Here is a 14,579-nt window from a genome sequence, read left to right as displayed (position 1 = left end):
TGAAATAGTTTTTCCTCTGTGCCTAAACAATGTGTAGATTCCCACACTGAATAACACTGATGAGGCTCAGCAAGAAGAGGGTTAACATGCGCTTGTTTCCTGGGCATGTTTCTCCAAGAAAGCCGTGTCAGCAGCCTTCACAGAGACCCTACTGTAAAATGTGAGCCAGCGACATTGATAAATTCACAAATTTCCTGCGTGTCCCCAGGACATACAGCAAATGAGCACTTGACACACTCCGCTGTTCAGCAGTCCTCAGCACTGGGTGTTACTGTGTTCTTGGCTGCTGTATTTTTAGCAGTTCTAGAGGTGACCTTCTTGTCTCTTAATGTTGCTGAAGAGGTCCACGGATTCCTTTGAACCATTCTCCCTACGGCCACTTCTGCCCTCTGTGTTTTACCAGCAAACGCTGTCAACTCGGCAGCAGCATAAATTTCATGGCTCTTTATTTTTTTCTATTTCTCCAGAACAAACATCTTCGTCTGTGAAGGTATAGGGAATAGGATCCCATTAACGTATTGTGTACCGGCCACCTGAGCGACCTCTGCTTTGCGTACTTGCAACCGCAATGAGATCTTCAAAAAAATTTATGAGTTTCCAACATTAAAATTGTATTGTTAGTTAATTTTGTAATTTAGCGATTTTATATTTTATGTTATATCAATACGATTTGGAATTTGAAAATGTTTTATTTATATGTGCAGCAAATTTTTTGTTGTATATTTTGGCTGATTTCTATTATTTTTGTAACCTATATTGTATGTTTTTTTTTTTCTTTCTAGGTTGTCTGATTTATTTTAAATAATACAAATTCAAAGATTTAAAAAAAAAATTGTGTCGTGTTTTTTCTTTTTTTTAACATAGATTAGCATCTCCATAAAAATAAACAAAACAATTTGGTAAATGTAATAAATAAAAAGTTCAGGGTTAAAGCGAAAGAAAACAAATGTACCTGTGGCATTGCAACAACAATAAACCCATCTGGAAATGCAGGCAAGTATTATTTCCCACTACAGCTGGTGGGGCCAGATATGGCACGTTAGGACAATTGCCTGATCCCTACAGCACTCAAGCAATTTTTCCAATGATTGGGCACCAGTTGTATGTGAAGCTGCCATATATGCTCTCCCTTCTCAGCTCTGGAGGAAGATGTCAGATGTCTTACTTGGTGGATCCATTTTCACAACTAGTTCTCACAGGAAGTGGAGGAGTCAGCACCATGGAGAGCACTTTCCATGATAATTCTCCTGAGATCCTGCCGCCATTATACAGAATACACGGTGGTCACAATCTTGACGTACAGGTGGCAGCCCATTGCGGTAGTTTTGTTGGGCGCAGATCTTGAGGTGCCTCATCCTAGGTGTGCACCACAGGGAGTTTTATTAAAACCTTCTAAAGAGGACCAGTGGAGGTGATGCACATAGCAACCAATTAGATTCTACCTATCATTTCTCTAGTACACTCTATGAAATGATAGTTGGAAGCTGATTGGTTGATATATGGGCAACACCTCCACTTGTCATCTTCTGAAGGTTTAATAAATCTCTCCCATGGTGAAGAAAGAACTTACATGGTGTCGAAGTCAAATAATTGGTTGTGATGGCTTGCAAATTGCTATCTGACAATCTAGTCGTCGATGGTCTGTTGAAGAACGAGTTGGACGATGCTCTGCGTCAGCTCAGTCTGATTGCAGCACAAATGTGTATTTGTGCCTGTAACAAATTAATTCAAAAATGCACAGAGACTAGTATGTTCAAAGGAAGTGGTCTAAATGCAAAATTACGAATCATTGTCAAGAACCTGCAAATCGTAAACAATTGAACCAAACAGTACAATCAGTACTGTTTGTTTCAAAGGAACTGGCATTTAGACTTTGAATAGGCAGAGGAAAACCTTTGAATTAGCTATCAGACGAGGTGGCAACGGCAGATAGCTGGAGGTCTCCCCCTGATTGGAAGTGAACCTTGCTGCTTGTAACACCTTGCACTGTCATTTTAAAATATGTTAGAAATGGATAATATATAAATCCATCAAAAATACCCTAAATTACATAACACACACATAGACTTACATGCATAAACACATTAAATAAAACATATAAATATACAAAACTCACAGCACACAGTTGCAATGTTTATCAAAGCACATAAACGCACCACACATATTAGCGAAACTACGCAATAATCTCACACTTACACATACCAAAACTTGTAAAAAGTTCCTCCACATTAAAAGCTTAATATTAGAGGTTTTATTAGCAAATACTTATGTTGTGAAATGTAATGTATACGATATTTAAGGTATAGAAGCTAGCAGATTTTCGGTTGCAACGGCAAGGAGATCGCAACATGTGTCTGCAAGATATGAATTATAGGTTAGAATGTATCTCTGTAAGTAGTGTTTCTTTATTAGTTCTTCAGAGGGAAACCTACACAAAGAAGCAGTTGGAAAACTAATCCATAGCTCTGATGACACCATATGAACTAACCAATGAACAGAATGACAAGGAGCAAGAACCAATGGAATCATGCCAGCTCGTCTCTATTGTTGTATATGTGATCTGTGTGGTACATGTGATATATGTGATATATGGTATATGTGATCTGTGTGCTGGGGCTCTGTCAGCTGTAAGGGAGTAATTTTCCCTTACTAGATGACTGCAGGCTTCAGGATTGATGGCTGAGTACTGGATTCCAGAGCACTAGCATATGTATCGGTTTGTACCTTTGTATTTACTTGCTGTTTGCACTAATTGTGTTAGATGAAAGCATGCAACTTTCTTTTTTATTGCAATATAACGTTTTGTGTTTTGGAACCACAATTGGATTGGAAAGCAATTATTTCTTACTTGTAGCACTAAATAGTAACATTTTGGTATAGCGATTAAGGGGTATTGTCTGGACAGCGATTATTTCTCTGTAACGATTTTAAGGAATTCATAATGGGGAGGAGAGAATGTGGCAATAATATCCCCACTGTAAATCTCCCAGAGGGCAAGGGGCAGATGGGCCAAACCTTCGAGATAGATAAATTGGAAAAGTTGCCTAACAAAATGCACTGCCATTGGTCTAATGCATTCATTCATTCTGGCGCCTCGCACATATATACTCTTCCATGTGAGGTTCTTAAGAACTTCAGCATTGTTCCCTTTTTGATATGGGATAACTTCATCTCTGGAAAACAATCAAGACAGTGCCATGAAAGGGATTTATGCCAACCTGTGTCAGCTCCAGCACCCTAAACACGTGACATCAGCTCCGCCGACGGCTCCGTAAGTAGAACATGGACGCTCCGGACGGCTTTGCAGTATTGCTACTGGCTGCAAGGTCTCATTCCAGGCAGCCTGCAAGCCACATGCATGTGCTGTGGTGTAACCACGGTGATGCCCACAGGGCCCTGCGCTCGGTGCAGCGGCATTGCTCGCACACCCCTGGTTACAGCCCTGGCACTATATAAATAAAAAGTATTATTATAATATTGACCAGGGATAGACTCATATTACAGGGACATTGTATTTGCCTGATTGATGATGAATGTGACCAGAGACATAGCCAGGAGGGTGCAAACCGCTCTCCCTTTTGAAGAAATGTTGAAAACGGCTCAAAGAGGGGCATCAATCAGTGCAGGGTCGCCCGAAGAATGCCTGATATGTTTTCTTTGCTGGGTGCGTGTCTGAGAATGGAGGAGTCAGCAGGCGGATTGGCATGCAGGAGGGTGGAACGAGGCTGCCACTCAGATGAAGTATATTACTCCTCCCCTTTAATAAAGTTAACTGAGATGAAGGGATTATTAACACTTTTATTGGGATTAATTTAGGTGAGTTTTCTTTTTTAGTAGACTGATGTATGAAGGTGTTCATGAATATTAATTCACTGATATGAAATGAATTCATTGATGATGCAGGGAGTAATGATTAGGATGAAGGAGTTAATGATTTAAGCGGCTAATTATTTTTGAATCGGGCTGTTACAATGCTGCTGAAAAAGTTAATGATTTTTAGGAGGAGTTAATTAGTGATGAAGGGAGGAATTGTGTGACGGTCAGAAAAATGCTCTCTGTATTGTATGACGGACTCAAAACTGCTGTTTCTATTGTATGGCGGTCTAAAACTGAGCTAAGTAGGGCATGGCAGTGTCAAAAATGCTGTCTGTATTGTGCGGCAGTCTCAAAAATGCTTTATGTATTGTGTTTCAGTCACACAAATGCTCTCTGTATTGTATGGCAGTGACTGCAATGCTGTGTGTACTGTATGGTGGTTATTAGCTCTGTTTACTCTTTGGTGATCACTGAGTTTTGGTTGTGTTGCTTTATGCTGTTTCTGCAGTGCCGTTGTGTGTCAGGGGATTGATGTCATGTCAGGGAGTAATTACTGATGTAATTTAGATGCAAATAATGTATTTACATGTTGATATTTACATTTTAAAACACCTGGGGCTTGGGCGCCTATTTTTCCAACTTTGCTACCCCTCTTGTCAAACTGGGCACACCAATGGGTGGGACTAGAGACACACGTGACAATAGGCACCCAATGATGCCGTTTGTGCTTTTATATTCGTAGTGCAACCGGAAGATCGGTGCATCGGTGCCCACAGAACAGATATCTGCATCCTTCCCCATTCACGGTCATTATCAGAATATGGAAAAGGGGAACCCGGGAGCAGAATGGAGTTATAATAATATCAATAGTCTCTGCTGCCATTATAGTATAGTCTGTCCTACTGACAATACAGGATTACAGAATTATAAGGGTGGAGACTATTGATGTAATGAAAAATTCTATAATAGATCTAAAGAGTATATACTAATCTGCAAATGACAAATAAAAATCTTATTTATTTCAATACACAGCAGACAAAACTAGGAATAATAAATACACACAAATAAAAATAAAGGTGATTAACTTACTTGTAGTCAAAGCTGTCTAGCGACTATTATCTTGCATATTGCAATAAATAGCAATACCACCAGCCGATTAGACTTTTCTAGAGAAATATAGGTAATTTACCCCAGTGGTATCGCAAGGGAGGTGCGGGCCGAACCCGGGTGTCACCCACCGAGGGGTGGCACCAAAGTGCCGACTCCTCAGTGACAGGTGCCGGGTGCTGCACTGTAACATTACGTGGAGCACTCGGCTCCTGACACAGTGAGGGAGCCGGCACTGCACACAGGCTGGTACCCGGGGGCAGCACGCATCTCTGAGCCCCCTAGAGTGACTAAAATGAGTTCAGGCCACGCCCCCACCCGCTATACCATGTCCCCTTTTTTGACGGCGCGCAGCTTTGCACTCACTGCTAATCTTAAACGGTGCTCCAACCAATCAGCTCCTAACTGTCATTTTTCAAACACATGAATATCACTCATTAATAAATCTGGGAGGGAGACTTAATAAAGCTTGTAGAGAGTTAAAAAAATTGTGAGAGATAAAGCACAGGCCAATCAGCTCCTAACTATCATTTTGCAGGCTGAGTTTTAAAGATGACAGTTAGGAGCTGATTGGTTGGTGCTTTATCCCTCACAACTGTATCCCCCTCCAAGCTGTATTGAATCCCCCCCCCCTCCCCATGTTCCTTCGACCGATTGCCATAATGAAATGAACTGGTCTGCAGCCGTAGCTTACTAGAAGATCTCTTATAAGTGATACATTGGAATTACCTGATCTGTTCTAGAATGTACTCGCTTACAGTCCTTTCTCTAAGGAAGAACTGTATAAATCCTGCTACAAATGTATCTGTCCTGTACACACAGTGCCAGCTAATAAATTCTGCCTCTCTCATAGGCACTTCATGCTGTGCTGCCCAACTTGGAATAGGCTACACTGGGATTTCCAGCCTCGGCAATTCTTGCAATAATTATCATTTCTAATGGAATTTTTACACCTCGGTTCTTTTTTGATTGAAAAGGTTATTGGTGACGAACCTATTCTCCTTTACATTGCTATTTAATCCACATGTACTCTATCTAATGACTTCTACTTAACCAGTTCTCTGCCAGGCCACAGGACCCATCTTTAAGGGTTAAAATTACCTCATTTACGTGTTTTTTTTTAGTTACTGCTCTTTTCAGTTTTGGAGAGCTTGCATAGGACATGTTATTTTATTACCGTGCCTGAACGATCACCGCCCCTGGAATCCTCCATCACTTTACTCTGTGTAGCAGTGCTCTTCACAGTGACCTGCCTGCCATTGTGTCACCAGGGCAACCAATACAAGCTAAGGAGAGGAGGCTCTGATTGGTTGTTTTAACTTGTTTTATTGCATTTTTCTTGCTTGGTGTGTTCCAGTGATCAATGGCAACTGTTTCTTCTGACTTGTGCATGTTCTAGGCTGGGTCACATTGATTATATCATCACAGTCACAGGTGGGCGCAGGCAGCCTGATGTGAGTTCTATAGTATATTCTATATGATAAATAGAAAAAAAGGTGTTTACAGTGACCGGGTGTCTGGGCTGCTCATGTCCCAATGGACCGATGGACGGTCAGTTTGCATATTTATCAATGAAGCCCATGGGATGTATCTGGGTGTGGAATAGATCCCTCTAGCTATGTAGAAGGTCCGTAAAGGGGTGACTGCTGATAAGCGTCAGCAGCCTACCTGGTCCCACCGTAGCCCAGCACACAGCAGCGTTTGCCGGGGAGACACAGCCTGTTGCCGCTGACAGGCAAGGGAGGGCACTCCATCAATCCCGGGCTTGGGTCAATAGTACCCACTCCATCCCCCCCTCTCTCGGCGCCCCTGCCAACACCGCATATTCTATACCATTGAATATCATACCTTTTTATGCTTTTTATTTCTATAGTTATTTTTTTTAATTTATAGATCATTTTATTATTATATGTACTGTGCAAATAAATAAATGGTGACAATTGTTTATAATTGTTTGGGATGATTACTCACCACTATAACACTGTGTGGGTGTGTTTTGGGATTTTCATGTTGGGCTGGTTACCCATACACAGCTGCTCTTAGAGGTGACCAAGAGAATACCTCCCTCACAGCGCCTGATCTATATACTGTACTTGGTTAGAAAACATTTGGGCACAATACCAGGTCCTTCACTGAGCATGTGCCAGGGTGAGGGGAGGGGGTGCACAGAGACTGCACACGGTCACTTCCTTGAACAAAACCTCTTTGGCGAGGGCTTCTGTTAGGTCTAAAGTGAAGTGGGCTAAAGGACCTCGGACATCACAACCATGTGAGCCGCGATGGCAGGGGGTGGAGCAAGGTTCAGAACATGGGACCCAAAGTGTACCCATGGGGGAGTGCTTCGCTTGTCACAAGTTACCATTCCCACTCTGTCATGTCAAACTGCTAGCTCATTGGCCTTGCCCCTCCCCCTGCCATTGCCGGTCACTTGGTTGTGACGTCAGAGGTAATTCTGCCCACTTGGATCTAGCATGAACCCTGCATCAGAGAAAGACAGAGGGGGTCATTCAGACCCGGTCGCAAGCACCGATGTGCTCGCAACCGGGTCGATGGGTAGCCCTGCGCACGCGCAGCGGCCGCACTGCGCTTGCGCATGCCCCGGAGCGAGAGAGAAACTCTCTCACTCCAGAGCTCGCTACAAAAGGGGCGGCTGTCGATGTTGATCGACAGCTTGCCCCTTTTTGTAGGCGGGCCGGGGGGCATACTTGCCGACATTCAGCTCCCTCCTTCCGGGAGGGAGCTGAATGCCTGCATTGTGTGGGGTGTGTGGCCGGGCTATGATGCCGGGGGCGTGACCGCACGATTGCGTCATCGTGGCCCCGCCCCCTCTTCACAATGCCGGAAAAAGGCATTGTGAAGCAGGGGGCGAGCCACGATGACGCGATTCAGCGCGAATCTCGTCATCGGGCCCCCCGCCAGTGGGGGTTTTTACTATTAGTCTGGGGGGGGTAGGTGGCAGCCGGGAGGCTTACCTGCCTTTCCGGGGGGTCGGGAGCGGCACCCGATATTCGGGAGGCTCCCGACCAAATCGGGAGGGTAGGCAAGCCTGCCGGGGGGTGGTTTCCAAAATGGAGGCATTCCTTAAGGAACGCCTACCGTTTTGTGGGCGGCCGCACTGACATCATCAGTGATGTCAGTGGGGAGCTTCCTGCTCCATCAGAGCAGAAAGTTCCCTGGGGCTTGCGAGTGCCCAGACCCAACCTTAGGGTCTCGTCGCAAGCCCCGATGGTCGCGATGGTGATCACCATCATGACCATCACCCTGGTCGCTAGCTAAGCTGTGGGTGGTAACCCACAGCTTAGCTTGCGACCAGGAGGCCGCACCAAAAAAAAAGAAGCGCCCGCCCTCATTCAGAGAGAGCGATCGCTTCTTGTGACCTCCTCTGAATGAGGACCAGAATCCCTGATCCAGGTAATTTCCCTGCACTACAGAAATTCAGGATTCATGGTCCCTGGATAAACTCAACTTATTCACATGTAAATTCTTTCATGCTTTTAATATTCTGCCTTATTAGTATCAGAGTAATGTTACATTTTAATGCGTATCAATAAAATACTGCGTTTTATCTCCATGAATGCCTCCATAGGGAATACTGGGGATTTTTTTCTGTTCTCTCTTTCACAACACTGTTCTATTCCTGGTGCACCATCCAACCAAAGTGAATGTTACACACTTCCTCAGCAAATCAATGAAAGTATTTGGAAGTGGACTATCAATTAGTGATCCCCTGGGCTGGGCATGGCCGCCCACAGATCAGCCAGGTCCGGAACGTTGTAGAGGGGGTTGATTTGGGAATCTGCTGCCCAAATTCATTACATAGTAATCATAGAGTAAATGAGTTGGTAACCCGGGTCACTAGTTAGGGAGCGCTGGTTAGTCCCTTGAAATTCACAATGTCCCTGATTACTGACAGACATTGACTGCAAAATAATCACTATGCCATCAGGACAGAGGCACGTGCAGGGAAGGGGCTCTTCTGGTCAATACAAAGGCCTATAGCATAGGCTTTCTAGCTGTGATAACTGCAATCGGGGTGCACCCGTCCAGATAGGCAGTTCCGGATGCGGTTAATTTACCGCCGCTTGGATTGGCAGCCATCGGAATCCTGGCAGCACAAGGCCGCCCTGGGACTAAAGATAGGCGTTGAAATGCCGATGCCTATCTTTAGCCCCACACCGAAAATCCCGAACAAGGTAAGCAAGGGATAGAAAGGTTGTAGCCACGGGGGGTTAGGGTAAGGGGTTAGGCACGCCCCCGGGATGGTTAGGTTTAGGGTGCGAGAAGGGGGGGTTAGGTTTAGGCATCTACAGGGGGGGGACTTAGGGTTAGGCACCACCCCGGGAGTTTTAGGGTTAGGCACCACCAAGGGAGGGTTAGGGGGGGGGATTGGGGAGGGTTAGAGTACTTACTGTACGAGCCGATGTCGGGATGTCCTCCCTTCGGGCTTCCAACGTTGATATGAGAACCGGCGGCTGTTCAGGCGTCGGTATTTCATACCGATTTCGCAGTTCCTGCTCCTAAACTGTCCCTGTGTATCCTACTTATTCCTGATTGTCAGTAACCAGTACCAGGAGGCAGTGGAATGGTTAACAATAGTAAACACAACCTCAGTACTTCTCCCCAGTGGTGCTGGTTGTGGAAAATACAGGAGGGGGGGTACATTTTGTCCCCCATATTTGCACACCCAGGATCGGCTCACAGAGGCTGGTGCTGGTTGATGAAATTACAGGGGCCCCTACGTGTTTTTGCCCCCTGTGTTTTCACAATCAGGTCCGGCTATTCTACATCTCTGGTGCCACCCTACATATACTTTTGTTTTTTTAACACTTTAATTTCCTTTTAATACACAAAAGTCTCACTGATCTGTGCAGCTTCTGCTAAACATGCTGCTGCTGAGGTTAGACTCGCTAGCCTTAAATTAGTCTATTTTTATTCTTAGTAGTTTTGTGCAAGTTTACAACGGTTACGTCTGGCGAGTTTCATGTTTTTAAGGGTAAACATCTGGATGGTGTGTTTGGGCACTGCGAGAAGTGGCAATGTGAGTTTGCATGTTCTCGGAGTCTATCACATACGACGCTTTATAATTCGCCCGTTGCCTGTAAACTCCCCACGACTGTCCCGGGTAGAGGCTAGAATCGTGACAATAGTAGTAGTGTATAATATGATTTTACTAGAGTTATGACCTTTCAGTCACCGCTTTCAGGGTTCTTCAGGCATTTTTGTCGGCATTGCAATGCATGATGCTGAGCTACAGTATTTAGGACCTGATTCAACAAGGAACACACGCTAGCAGACGCACGCACCCGGCTGCTGCGAGGATATGTTAATCAACGCAAGGAGACAGCAGCATAAGATTCATCAGATGCCCAGCCCCATATTAATCCGCCCATTTCCCTTTACTCACAGCCTGATCAGCATGCAAGATAGTGTGAACATCGGTAACATCGAGAACCATCAACTACATTTGCATAATAGTGTTTGACCTCACGCAGGATCTTGGCAACTTTTGATGTGCACGGAGTCTCATCACTGCGTGCGGCACAGCAGTGGCTAATTTATGCACGCCCCTAAAATGGCGTCCCAAAGCACAGGCACGCCTGCGTTCGCCAGACCACCTCCCATCACCACCCACACAGAATTACCGCAGCTGTAATCCGTGCTGCGCATGTGAGCACTGATCAGCGATTACAGCTGCGGTAAGATAGGAGCAGACAGGGATAAGTATCTATTTTCTGAAAAACTGTCATCTCAAAAACGCTTTTCAGGAATAGATACTTATGGAGAGGAGGAATGATGAATTCTTCCAGTAAATAGGTAGAACTATATGCGAGTTCTAAACCTAGTTACTTCCATCGATTTTTTTTATTTTTTTTTAGTAATGATGAATAGGCCCCTGAGTGTGTTTGCCTGGCAGCACACTCACTTAATTCATATCCAATGTATAATGTTAGATTGAGCCAAATAGAAAACCGGAAGCCCAGTGACGTCACTTCCGCCTCTGGGATCTGAAACTGGAAATCATCAACAGAGTTGTTTGCATGTTTGCCCACAAAATCATAAAAGCCTCCCCTGCGCACAGGTAATCACAAGCCTTGAAGAAGAGACCCTGTAGTCTCAAAACGCGTCGGGTCACTGCTCCTGTGCCACCTGGATAATGTTTGGACTCTCCCCCATCTGATCTATGCTATAGAAGCCAATGCAGGGTATATCTGGGTACCCTGCATTGTAAATACATCTGCGGCTCCACCTCATCAGTCGGTTAGGAGACTTCCTCCGCTCCCGATTGGCTACAAGTCCGCGAGCTGTGATTGGCTTGAGCCTGGTTCCATATTTGAAGTGCCGCTGGCGGTGCTGATTCTCCATGGCTGCCGGTGCATATCTGCAGTTCTGTACCACTGTCAGCCCATGATGGCGGCCCAGCTAGTGCTAGTCAGCGTTGGGCTCAGTTCTCTACTACTGCTTCCATAATACTGCTGTCTCAGTACAACTTCTGTGCTCGCAGTACAACTCCTCTACACACAGTACAACGCCTCTACACACAGTACAACTCCTCTACACACAGCTCAGCACTTCTGCACACACAGCGCAATTCTTCTATCAGCACAGTTCTCATCGGGACGCAATGCGCAGTGGGAATCGGGCGCAATGCGCAGACTAAAGACATCGACCTCCTGGGACCGAATTGGACACGATGTCCAGCTGAGAATTTTGCAAACAGTATTTTACACCAATTTGTCCATATGAATGATATAAAAAAAATGGTAACCGATAATACAAATAGATATTATCAGAAACGTTGATTCCTAATGAACTCAACAGCACATTTGTAGATAAATAATAGCACTAGTCAGAAAAACACTAATATAAATGGCTATCATCCAGGGAATGTTTCACTGTAAACCCTATGATCCATTTGTCAATTCACTATGGGGCCTATTCATCATGTAAGTAATGGTCTCGCTGCGAGGGATACTTAAGTATCCAACTCGTAGCGGGGGAAACGTGATACCGGAGCAATTCATCAGTGCTCTGGTGCGTGGACAGCTGCTCCGAAAAGCAGCTGTCCCCTTGGTTAGTATCGCAGCTACAGATGTAGCTGCGTTACTTACCTCCTCCCCGTCGGCCCGGCTACGCTTGCGTGAATCGAGATCACACATGCGCACAGCCCCTGGGGAGTTTGTGAGAAGGCGGCGGAGGGATCCGCTCGGATCCCTCTTCGCATCCTCGGAACTCCTTCCCATAGGAAGAAACGGGGCTACAAGAGCAAGCACCGTCTGAAGATGACGCTAGTTCTCGGAAGCAAACTCCGAAAACTTTCAGTTTTCGGAGTTTGCTGAATATCAGGAGGTCCTGTCAGACATCTGAAGATGAATGTCCCATTATCTCTGTCCACTTTATCTCCAGCCAAGGCTTAGTAAATAGACCAGCTATTTTAGCTAAGCTGCGGAGAAGGAAGTGACAATACTGTAAGGATCTAGGGGCTTTATTCAGAGGTGGCCTTACGGTCTACGACCGCACGGCCGCCTCGATGTTTGTCCAGTGTGCATGCGCATGAGGGAGCCGGCTCCTTCGTGCGCATGCGTGAGACCCGCTACGACCGACAGCGCCGGTCGTAGCGGGTCTCTTTCCAAAGGGGGCGAGCTGTCGATGTTGATTGACAGCTCGCCCCATTTGGAAGGCGGGCCGGGGGGTGGCAGCCAAAACGGAGGCGTTCCCATGGGAACGCCTGCCGTTTGGGGGAGGCCCCAGTGACATCACTAGTGATGTCAGTGGAGAGCTTCCGGCTCTGACAGAGCCAGAAGCTCTCCGGGGCTTACGACAAGTGAGACCCTACCCTAGGGTCTCCTCGTAAGCCCCGATGGTCGTGATGGTCTATGACCATCGCGACCATCACCCAAGCGGTCGTTAGAGCTGTGGGTGTAAACCCACAGCCTAACGACCGAAACAGAGGCGGCCGGTCAGGATGCAAGCGGCCCAGGGGCGTATTTCCCTATTGGCCAGGATGGCACTCGCCAGGGGCGCCAGCCGGTTGGGGGACGCTTGAACTACCCGGCAGCAGTGGCGGAACCCCCCCTGACGGAATAAATTGTTTTCTTAGAGACGGAGACAACCCACCATAATTAAAGCTGCCCAGCCAATGCCTGTTTAGCTGTCAGCGTTTCCGCGTCATACCACCTGACACGGAAGCACTGACAGCTGAACCGGCAGGGTCCGGGCAGCATGCCTGTGCTGCAGTAACAGAGGGAGCATGTCCTCGTGGGAGAAGGCGGATTGCGGCCGCCCAGCAGCCCGGCACCTAGGAGGAAGTCCAAGCAGCAGAGCCCACACATGTTTGTGTAAGTATGCTCTGTGTGTGTGTTTGTTTGTAAGTATGCTTTGTGAATGTTGTGCGTGTATGATCAGTGTTCGTGTGTGTATATATATATATATATATATATACACACATATACACACGTGCTTTTCCTCCTTAATAATACTTGCCTCTGTCACTATAAGGAGCTTGTTCTTGTCCCGCTCATATATATATATATATAAAATAAATATATATATATATACCCCACTAAAAATCCTGCGTTGCTAACTGCCAATGGGGTGGGGGGCGCCAGGCCCCTATTTTGCCAGGGGCGCTCCGACCTCTAGATACACCCCTGAAGCGGCCGCCCAGTTTCTGAGCGATTGCTTGCATCCTCCGACCGCCTCTGAATGAGGGCCTAGATGTGAGGGGAACAGCTAAGGGCAGAGTCAAGCATCACACAGAGGTAGCATCCATGGGAAAAGGGGTAAGAGTGATTTTATAGTGTCAGAGAGGTTCGGGAAGGGGGGCCGGGCCGGTTTAAGAGCCACATGGGCCTGGGGCTGATAATGATCAGAGATCTATTGTTTTTAAATTGAGTATTCTTTATTGAATTTTTTGGACTAACACCCAACAACACAAAAAAAAAAATGCAGAATGTTTGAATTAAGGCAGATGTGAAAAGACATATAACATACAGCATACGTTAGGGAGAAACCTATATCAATGTACATAAGAATAGCATATGATACATAAATAACAGGATATGTTGAGTACTCTTTAACCTAAAATTTTAAACAAAAAATGACTTGAAGGTGCCATTGAAGCCAGTGAATTCGGAGATAAGAGAAGTACAGTATATAATACTCGTTCCTCCCCCTTAAATAATACAGAAACCCCAGCACTACCAATCTTAATATAAGGATCCCATAAAAAAGCAACAGGGAATATCATAATAAAAAGCATCCACATCTATCCAAATATTAAAAACATACATATACCCCAAAGTAAATAAATATAAATCAAACCTCCCCATAACCCCCCACTCTGTATGGCCTAACCCCAACCCAGGCATACTTGGATCCCTTAAAAGAGAAAATAACCCCCCTATCCCCTTAAGCTAACTAACACTGACAGGGGTATTCAATATGGGAGCGATAACATCGTTTTTGCGTTAATATCGCACTTATGACATCATTATCGCAGGTTTTACTTTTACACCGTATTCAATTTCAAAGACTTATCGCAGTTTTGAAAAGTCTTTGATAAAAAACGGGGATAACTTTTCACCATTGAATAGGTGTCGAAAAAAAGTGCAGAATTGGGGTTTAGGGGTGCAGGCTTAAAAAAATAGCCAGCACCC

General features: G+C 45.5%; 1 long non-coding RNA gene across 2 annotated transcripts in view; it reads left to right on the top strand.

Moving 5' to 3' along the window:
* Positions 1 to 724, top strand: part of LOC148522322 (uncharacterized) — a 38,858-nt gene extending 38,134 nt beyond the window's left edge. For both annotated transcript variants that reach the window (XR_015878760.1, XR_015878761.1), the window contains one exon: positions 468 to 724. This is a non-coding gene — a long non-coding RNA (uncharacterized LOC148522322). The remainder of the gene's footprint in view (positions 1 to 467) is intronic.
* Positions 725 to 14,579: the final 13,855 nt, after the last annotated feature.

Source organism: Taudactylus pleione, unplaced genomic scaffold (genome assembly GCF_031769625.1).
Source record: "Taudactylus pleione unplaced genomic scaffold, aTauple2 ptg000147l, whole genome shotgun sequence".
In the NCBI taxonomy this organism is placed as follows: Eukaryota; Metazoa; Chordata; class Amphibia; order Anura; family Myobatrachidae; genus Taudactylus; species Taudactylus pleione.
This window is presented reverse-complemented; position numbering and strand designations above follow the sequence as displayed.